Source organism: Nannospalax galili, unplaced genomic scaffold (assembly GCF_000622305.1).
Source record: "Nannospalax galili isolate Female #2095 unplaced genomic scaffold, S.galili_v1.0 scaffold150, whole genome shotgun sequence".
NCBI lineage: Eukaryota > Metazoa > Chordata > Mammalia > Rodentia > Spalacidae > Nannospalax > Nannospalax galili.
This window is the reverse complement of record NW_008329320.1, coordinates 2,130,240-2,140,708: the sequence shown is the minus strand read 5'-3', so window position 1 is coordinate 2,140,708 and position 10,469 is coordinate 2,130,240.

Here is a 10,469-nt window from a genome sequence, read left to right as displayed (position 1 = left end):
TAAAGTACTTTAATTCTAAATGTATTTTAAGAGCTCTCAGAGATAAAAGAAACATTTCATAGGATTCATTGGGACAGAAAGGAATGCCTTCATTATGGAGTATGTCAAATATGTAAATTATTGACTTATGCTAAACCAAAGATAAATAAAGGTAAGATGAAAAACAGAGCATTTTCCTCTTATCAAACAGATTCACACACCATATATATATATGCTCTGCAGACAGAACTGAAATTCCAAGTCATATTTGAAGAAAGAACACAAAATGCACCACAGATATGATAGAAACACAGCTATAATCTGAATTTGCCATTCTGTTCTTCCTGACATTCCATCAACTTCTGCCCATCACTGTTAATTCTTGATACTGATCTAACGTACCTTTTCCAGAAACCAGAACAGGTATGCTTAGCTGGCTTGTTTGTAGGTCCCAATTTAAGCCACAAAATTTTCAGATGTTTTCTTTGAGAGAAAAAAAAATTGTGAACCTGAATTATAGGCAACTGTATGTATTTTAAAAGAGCTTGAGTAAAATGTTAGCAACATATGAAACTGAATGAGGGTATGAGAACATGCTGTGCTGTCTTCATAGATTTTCTATAAACTTGAAATTATTCCAAACTAAAAGGCATATTAAACTAAAAATAAAACCTTGATCATATGTTGGTCTGCTATTATCAGGCTGTGACAAGAAACAGATTACTTTTATTTTCTTTTACTATTTTTATATTGTTTAATATTAAGAAATATCGGCCTCATAAAAAGAGCTACAAAACTCTCATTTTCATCACTGTGAAACATTTTGTAATGACATAAGTTATTTCAAGTATATATTATTTAATAACCCCTCAAGGTGTTAAGAGTAAACTATTTACCATAGCAAAGAGTATTATATAGGTCTATTTAGTGGCCAAGACTAACCTGTCCAGTCAAAACCAGAGTAATAATAATGAAAAAGAGCTTGATTCACCAGAAAATCCTTATATCCACACAAAAAAACATGAGTGTTAATATTTCCAGTATCAAAAATTTCACTGTTTGTCCAAACGAATGCAGTTTCTCTCTAATCTGAAAACAGGAAAACTTGTGGGAACAGATGCCTCTACTGTATTTAGTTAATACTGTACTATTTTCCACAACTAGGTAGCAGTTACCTGGTTTTCTTCCCAGTTAAGTACACACATAGGTTGGATTAGATTATCTTTTAAGCTCCCTGTTTTCAGTAACAGCCAATGATATACCTGTGTTCTTAGAGATCTTTCTATCAAAATTCAAGGCTGCTGGGGCTCTGGGCTTCACCTACCTTATGTTGTCAGAGCTAGACGCTATCTTAAGCAAACTACTTTAGAGTCAGTGTGGGTTATCTCAGTGATTAAAGAAAAACAATGATTTCACCTAGACCACTACTAAAAATAAAAAATTTCTGAATGTTGGGAAGTAATTAGCATACACTTTTCAGCGCCTTTTATATTTTAGTTGAATCATCACATTTTAAAAGAAAATATTCCTAGAACTCTACAACTACATTAAATGCCTCTCACCTAAGTTATCATCATCCAGTCACTCTCTTACATGGCAGTTATCAATCATAATTATCTTTACTTTTATTTGGATAACTACTTAATTGGGATATGTCTGCCTCACCCTCTCTAAACTCTACTAAAGTGAATACCATTCCTATATTTTTTTCCAGTACTTGAGATTGAATCTGGGGTCTCAGACAATCTAGGAAAACACTCTAATACTGAACTACATTTTGATCCCTGTCTCTTAAAGCACTTATTCCCCCATTACAGTTAATTTTTAAATCTAGCAGTTTCTTGAAACTGTCTTTAAACTACTTTATAATAAGATTTCTAGTTTACCTGGAACTGAATTAACAAACCCACGTTGAAAGGCTAAGATTTTTCTTTTTAAATTATGTTTATTAATTTATTTGTGTGTATGTGTGTATGCTTGTGTGTGTGTGTGTGTGTGTACCTGTGTGTGTCTGTGTGCACATGTGCATGTGCCACAGTGGAAGTGTGGAGGTCAAAGGACATGCCATGGGAGTCAGTTCTCTCTCTTCACCATGTGGGTCCTAGGGATCAAACTCAGGTCTTCAATCTTGGTGTGTCTTTATCTGCTGAGCCATCTCTCTGGACCCCCCAAGATCTTTCTTTCAGAAACTAAAAGCAGAGCTAACAGTGACAGAGCTACACAATAGACATACTATATTGTGTTTAGTAGAGTTTAATATAAAGAAACAGAAAAGGATTCCAAACCTGGGTTCCAGCTGCAATTCCCCCATTACATCGTGGCTGCATCCATGGGTTTATTTGGAGCTGATACAGTAAGATGATGGCATAAAGCTGTCTCATACAATGCCTGTCACACAGAAAGCATTCAGCATGTTGTGACACAGTCAGGATCTCCATGTCGCCAAGGGTGAAATGAAGGAGCTGAATGCTCAGGTTTTGCGCTCAGCCAAATTCCAGTTTTTACAACCTGTCCCAACTGTCCTTTTATGAAGTAAAGCCCTGTTTGCATGAAATTCTGCTTGTGGCTGGTGAATTTTCACTTCGCTATTTAAGAATATTTGAGAATTCATCCTTCAAGGAAGCCCTCCAGACAACATTTTTTTAAGAAACCCAGAATAAACTATAGGGATTGTGTTAGGTACACAGATACTTCAACAAAGCTATTTCAGATGAAAAGTACTGCTCCAAAAATTATTTTCTTGTAAGAGTGATAGGTAGTGAATGAATACAAGGAAACCAGAAACCATGTTGTTTGGAGACCACAGAATAGTTGCATATGTGAACCTACAGTGCTTGTAACAGCATGCACAAGACCTGTGCAAGCCCAAGTCAGACAAAACCCAACTTCGACAGGGGAGGTGTGAAAGACACTCCAGTCCTAGCTGAAGATTTGCTGGCAATTGATAGCTGCTGGGAGGGGGAGAGTTGGTTTTCTTTAGAGGCATGATGGCTGGGAGGTTCCGAGGGATGCACGCCCAAGGGCATTTGCGGAACACAGACTAGAATCCACAGGCCTTTAAAAAAAAAAGAAAAATAATAATAGTGGACAGGAAGATAGGGGGCGCTATAGTAGAATGGCGGTAAAGATAGGGGAGGGGACCTGAATGTGACCAAAATACATTTTATAAAATTCTCAATCAATAAAAATATTCTCAAAATATATTTCCTTATTCCATGTAAACCTGCCTCTCTCTTTCTATTCCACTACCTGTGTAAATTTGAAGAACACATAAGCAAATCAGAACTCCTCTTAAGTAAGCATATAGGCACACACCTAGAATGGCACAATTAGATATATTCCATTCAAATAGTGTGAGATCAGAAAAAAATGAAAGGCAGATCAGGTACACTCTCATGATTAGGAGGGAGGGCAGAAGACATGCAGAGGCAGAACCTTTTATCTTGAGTTTTGATTGGGAGAGAATGTTTTGTGCCAATAAAAATCAGTTTTTCTGTCCTTTGTATATTTTTGCTTAGCTCTTTATGCCCAATGGTCTTTTGTGATATGATGTCTGTGATCACAGTTTGTGATGTCAACCAAGTGTGTTTCTTTGCAATTTCTGTTCTCAGTGGGAAATTCTCTCCAACAGCCCCTCCCTATCAACTCCCCATTTCTTCACAAATATAACTTGTTCATTTCTTCAAATTTCTACACAAGTGTCACCTGTCACCAAGTCTCTCCTGCCCACTTTGTGCTGACAGCTTCACCCCTCCCTTCTCCTCTGACATTGATTTTTTTCCAAAGTACTGAATTATGGTGGCCTGTTATATATTTTTGCCTGTTTCTACCCACTGGAGTACTCACAAAACTATAATCTGTGTAATTCTTGCTCCTATAAACTTGCACAAGTCCCAATAAATATCAAATACACAAAAGGTATTTGTTTTGGCTGATTATAGGCAAAGTATACCCAAGACAAGGATTCTAAGTTTTTAGGGTTCTGTGTACAACTTATGATAGCAAGACATAGATTTGCTTTATTTTTAGCACACACATTTGAACATACATCCAAATGTGTATTTGCTCTCTTTAGGGCCTTCAACTTTTGTGTGCATGTACTGATTTTCATTAAGTCACCAATATTTCAAATTTGCCAGGACCCCATCTTATTACCCACAGCAGATCAGCTTCTTTTGGAATAGTTACAAGTGTATCAAGTAGCCATCCTCTGAATTTGAATTTAATTTTCTTAAATAACCCAAAAATCACTCAGATTAAGGCATGGGAGGCAAAGTGGACGAACAGGTTGAGTGATCCCAATCCTGGTAGAATACTGAAGAGTTTCATTATTCAGAAGCAGATTTGGAGTAAAATCACCGTTAGAACTGTTTCTGCCTGGTATCATGGCCAAATGCACTATCTGTTCATTGTATGCCAAGGGAAAAATGACATCTGATGGAAATTCTTACTTAAAATGAGTTCATTGCCTCCATCTTAGATGCATGGATCTCAGATTTTCTTTCCTAAAGAGTTGAAGGAAGTTTAAATTAAGTTCACTTGAACTTCATTCTCTTTGAGCTCTTAGACATGTTTAAAATGTACATCCTCATACTGTGTTTCCAGTTTACGAGACATTACTTTCTTCTTCCTTTCCCCTGAAGCCTAAAGCTGTCAGGAGACATGAGATGAGGTACTTCAGAAATGACCTCTTTTGTACTGAGTCCGTTTACTGGTGCTCTGATGTGCCTGTGTTTAGGTTTGCCCACTTGGGATTAAATAACTAATCAGGAAGCTAGTCCCTGGGGAAAACTGGTTCTCACCTCCCCCATCCCCTGCCCTCCATTGATTGCTGGTAGTTCTTCATCTTGAGGTGGGACTCCATGAAATTTCCCTTATCCATGTTGACCTGTCAACTGGTTTTGGAAGTAGGCAAATCTTTTTAATAAATATATGTATGTACATGTAGCAATAATAATAAAAAAAAGAGGACAAGAAATTGAGAGAGAGGGACACATAGGAAGAGTTGAAAGAAGGCTGGGAAGGATGGAAGTAAAGCAAATACAATACTCTTGTATGAAATCCTCAAAAATAATAAGAATCTCTTACAGCATTTCAGTTTGCACATGAACTTAAAAAATGAACAAAAAGGAATGTTTTTTGGCTCTATATGATTTCTGGGAAATATCAGAACTTGAATGAAAAAATTCAAATGAGACAACTCAGCTGGTCACAGATATATACCATGTGGTTCATAAAGTTGAGACAAAGCCTTGGATGGCCTTTAACATGAGCAGTCCATTGGACAATGACAAAATTCCTAGCTTATGAGCACAGAAGTCTAGTAATGTTTCCAGACAGTAAACCCATATGGTTACAAGATCACTTGGTCCTTTTACCTCAATTTTACCAAGAAATACAAACAAGTTTTGATAGATATGGTCTGCAATAGTCTCCTGTAAAGGAGATGCTTTGAAAAAGAGGCCTCATAGGGTTTGTGGTAGGCTGGGTAATGCCCCAAGATATCAGGTGCTAATCAGTGGAACTTGTAAATGCTGCTTAATATGTATTAAATTAAATAAACAGGAATCCATTAAATCGAGGATGTTTCTACTTCTAGTTTTTACAGTAATAAAATGCATCCAAATAGTGGTAAATAAGCAAAACTTAACTTAGGGATATATTTTTGTAACAAATGGCTAAGCTTCAGTCAATTGAACAGCAGATGCACATACAGGTAATGAAAATAGCTCATGACATGATATTCAATAAAGCAACACATTGCTGTATCAGTGTAGTCAATGGAACTGTTTCTCTGTATTACTCCCATGCTCATTCTGCAGAAACTTACTGTTGCATTGCTGAGTGAAGCTTTCTGAACCACTGCTGGTTCCATGTGCTGCTCAATTCAGGAGTTATTTGTTCAAATAAACTGTTACATTTGTCTAAATATTTTATTTTAAAATTAGAAGAAAGTATTTGCATATGTGTTTATGTTAACAATTTTGAGATAGACATTTAGAGCTATAAACTGTATTGCGGGTTAATCTGTGTTTTATAACCCTGTAGTACTGTTCTTATAAAATTAGATGCACCAGAATTTAGTGCATATATGTTTATGATTGTAATATCTTTTTGATCAATTATTCCTTTGATTAGAATTAAGTGACCCTCTTTTCTCTTCTGAATAGTTTTAATTTGAAGTCTATTTTGTCATATATTAGAAATGCAACACCTGCTTGTTTCTTAGGGCCAATTGCTTGGAATACTTTTTTTCCATTCGGTCACCCTAACGTAGTGGTTATACCTGAAGGTGAGATGTGTTTCTTGAAGATAACAAAACGATGGATTTTGCTTCTTAATCCATTCCCCTAGCCTGTGTATTTTGACTGGGAAGTTCAAGCCATTGATATTTAGAATTATTATCAAAAAATATGTTTTGGTTACTGTCATTTTAATTGGTTTGTGTTCTTGGTCCTATTTTGTGTTTCCGTAATTATACCTTCCTTTATTATCTTTCTGTAACCTCTTGGATATACTCATTCGTATCTTTGGTCTTTTGTATTTCTTTGAATAGTCTCCATAGGCCTGGTTTAATGGACATGAATTCTTTCAACCTATTTGTGTCATGGAAAATTTTCTGTTCCACTTAAACTATGATAGATAGTTTTTCTGGATAAAGTATTCAGGGTTGGCATCCATAGTCATTTAGAACTGGGAATACCTTGGTCCAGGCTCTTCTGGCTTCCATAGTTTACACTGAAAAGTCAGCTGTAATTTTGCTTGGTTTTCCTTTATATGTAATGTTGTTTTTCTCTAGCAGCTTTCAGTACTCTTTCTTCATTCTGTATATTTAATGTTTTTTTGCTATGATATGCTGTGGAAGTTTCTGTTCTGGCCATGTCTAATTGGTATTCTATATGCTTCTTATATCTGCATAGGTATGTTTTCCTTAATTTAGGGAAGTTTCCTTCTATAATCCTGTTGAAGGTCTGTTCAGTGCCATTGGCTTGAGATTCTTCTTCCTGTATGCCTATCTATGATGCATAGATTTGGTCTTTTCATGGTGCCCAACATTTCATGCATATTCCATTCCCGTGCTTTTAAAATTTTTCCATAGTCTTTGCTCAAGGAGTTGAGTTCTTCTTCAACTTTGTCATCAAGTCTTGATATTCTGTCTTCCATTTCATTCATCCTATTTATGAGGCTTTCTCCTGTTGTTTCAAATTGACTTACTGAGATTTTCAATTCCATCTTCATTTCAGCTTTCATCAATATTTCTATCTTTTTTGTGAATTCATTTTAGGACTCCTATATCTAACCTCATGCACCCACAACTCAAGGACCAGTGCAGAGAGGGGGCAGAAAGATGGTAAGAGCCAGGGTTAGTGCAGAAACATAAGGAAACAGAGGTTTTCAGACCACTGGAAACTTTTTCATATGAACTTGAAGCAATGCTGACAGCATGTACAAGACCCATGCCAATTCAAACAAACAGAAACCCAGCATAGGATGAAAGAAATGAGTAGCAGATCCCAATCCTAGTCAAGGAACTATTGGCAAATGATTACTGTGGGGTGAGGGAGAGGAGATCTTCTTAATGGGAGTGACTCTAGATAGGTTGACTAGACTCCAGTGGATGAATTTGCACCAAGGGACACCTAGATAGAAATGTTTGACCAGATAGGATTTAACATATATGACAGAATACCTGAAATTTAGTGGGGATGGGGTCATGAGAGGTAGGAAGGGGAGAGCGAGTCTACATTCGATTAAGATGTATTATCTGAAATGCATAAAAACACAATAAAAATATTAAAAATGAAAAAAATAACCAGCAGAGTGCCTTTAAAGTGAAACAACAATACACAGAAGCTTAACACATATATACATTCAATTTTCTTCTACACTGAAAAGTGGTAGAACTACCTCTGAATAATTGCTTAAAATGTGACTTTCCTCATTGTTCTCAGCTGATTTATGTAAAACAATATACTAATGGTTTATCTTAAAAAAAGATTCTGAGATAGGGAGATCATCTTTGTGGACTCTAAATAAAAACTTGATATCATTGTAACAATGAATAGAGGGAGATTTAAGAAAGATAATGTGACCTTGGAAACAGAAATTGGATCAATACAACCACAAGCCGAAGGACGCAGGCAGACACCAAAGGATGGAAGAGAAAGGAACAGATCTCTGGATAGAGCACAGTCCTGTCAGCACCTTAATTCCAGCCCAGAAAAACTGATTAAGGATTCCTGGCTTCCAAAACTATAAGAGAAAAAGTCTCTTATTTTAAGACGTGTGGTTTGTAATGATTTGTCTTAGAAATAATCCTAAGAAGCCTTAGTAAACAAGCTCAGATTTCTGTCCTCCATTTTTACTTTGCCTTTAAAAATACCTCTACTATAGCATAATTCATATATCATCCAATTCACAAATAAAACTTACAATTACATCAAAAATGAAGATTTTCACCATCTCAAAAAATATTATAAGATTAGTCACTCTCCATTATTCCATGATCACCATTCCTAGGAAACCACTTTTTTCCTGCTAATTTCTTTTGTTTATCACAGGGTCTGACTCTTTAGCCCAGGCTTGCCTTGAACTCTGATTCTGTGCCTCTGAATCTGAAGTGTTGGGGTTATAGGCATAAACCACATACCCAACTAATTACCTCTGCAGACTCGCCCATACTAGACTTCTTGCCATGAATGAAGCTGTGTGGATTTGTGTCTCTAATTTTCACTGATCATAAATTTTTCAGGATTAAATGATGCTATAGCTTGTATCAGTACTCCATGACTTTGTGTTACCAGATATTATGCTGTTATGTGGACATGCCACACTCTGTTTGTATATTCAGCAATTGATAGCTTTTTAGTTGTAATTTGGGGCCACTATGAATAATAGAGTATAAACAGTCACACACAATTTTTTATTTTATTTAATAACCACATGATTAGAAGAAGCATCTCGTTACAGCTTTAACATATTCAGTAAAAAAGGATATATATCTTTCAAAAGTGACTGTAAATTTTTAGGTTCACAGTTGAATTAATACATTTATACAATATTAAACTCAGTATAAACCCTGTAAGACATAAAATTGAATGAGTTTTTGCCCTTTAAAGAAGATCTCCATTTCATTTTAAAATATGCTGTTTCCTACATTTTTAATGCTAATTACACTTAGATGTTTGCACATGTGTCTTTAATCTCTATGTATCTGATTATTACTAGTCATAGTCAGTTACACTCAGATTACCCACAAGTTTTTATGTCCACATTTGTTTTTATTCCTTTTGGGTACAATGTGAAGATTAGCACATTGCTGGTTACTAAATATTTGCAGAATTTTCAAGCTATTTTCCAAAATAACTGTTGTTTTTCATTCCCACAAATATCATATGAGAGTTCCAATTCCTCTAGAATCTTTTTTAAAGGAATATAAAACTATTTATCAACCATGATTCACCATTATTACCAATAAAGTAAACAATGTCCAGTTGGTAACATTCTGCTATGATGAAATTATTTCCCTGACTTCTGTTGAATGAAGAACCCAAATACTGAAAAGACTGCGCCTAGCAGTAAGGGATGAATCAAAGTAAAGAAAAAGACTTGCAGGTCAATAATTTGTATTACCAAAATTTACTCACCCATTCATGTTAGCAGTCCTAAATTATCAAAATCTAACCATGATTATATTTCCATAAGCTATCTTCAATATTCTGTGAATCACAACCTTTTAGAATACACATTTCAACTTTGTTTAAAGGAATGGGTCATGAGAGGAACTTTTACATGTCTATTTAAGTTGTAAAAGCCAATTAAAACAAACCACTATTTGTCTACTTTCCTTGTCTGAGTGGAGAGTTCATAGCAACAAAATTTTGTAAATAAATTATTGCATATGTGTGATAATATATATGAGTTCTGACGTGACTACCAACCTAAAATGTCCAATAAAATACAGAATCATCAATTTAATTTAGAAGGTTGTGGCTTCTGGAAAAATTTCAACTAAACACAAAGTGGTTTCTTAGGTTGTTCACAATAATGGAATCATATCAACATGTGGCTTTTGTTTTTGTGAATATTTAATGAAATCACATAAGTATTATATGTATATACATGCATACACCCAAGAAACCCACAACGGTCTTTCTGAATCCCAATTAAAATTAAATTCTGTTGGATTAATGACTGGAAAAGTTCCCCAAAATTTAGAAAAAGCTGTTCTCCACTGCAGAGGAAATACACTATGGTATCAAACATTCTGTCATTAAAGGAGACAACTACAGAAAGCTTTTGATTGCTCAAGTAACCAGTGCCTTTTGATGAAAAATAAAAAATAAAAATTTCAACTGCCAATACTTTCAAAACCAACATATAAAACTTAATTTTTATTAGAACATTATTTTTTCATAATAGTAATTCATAATTACTATTGTGAAAAAAATTTAAAAATAAAAATTTTATATATATATAAATGCATATTA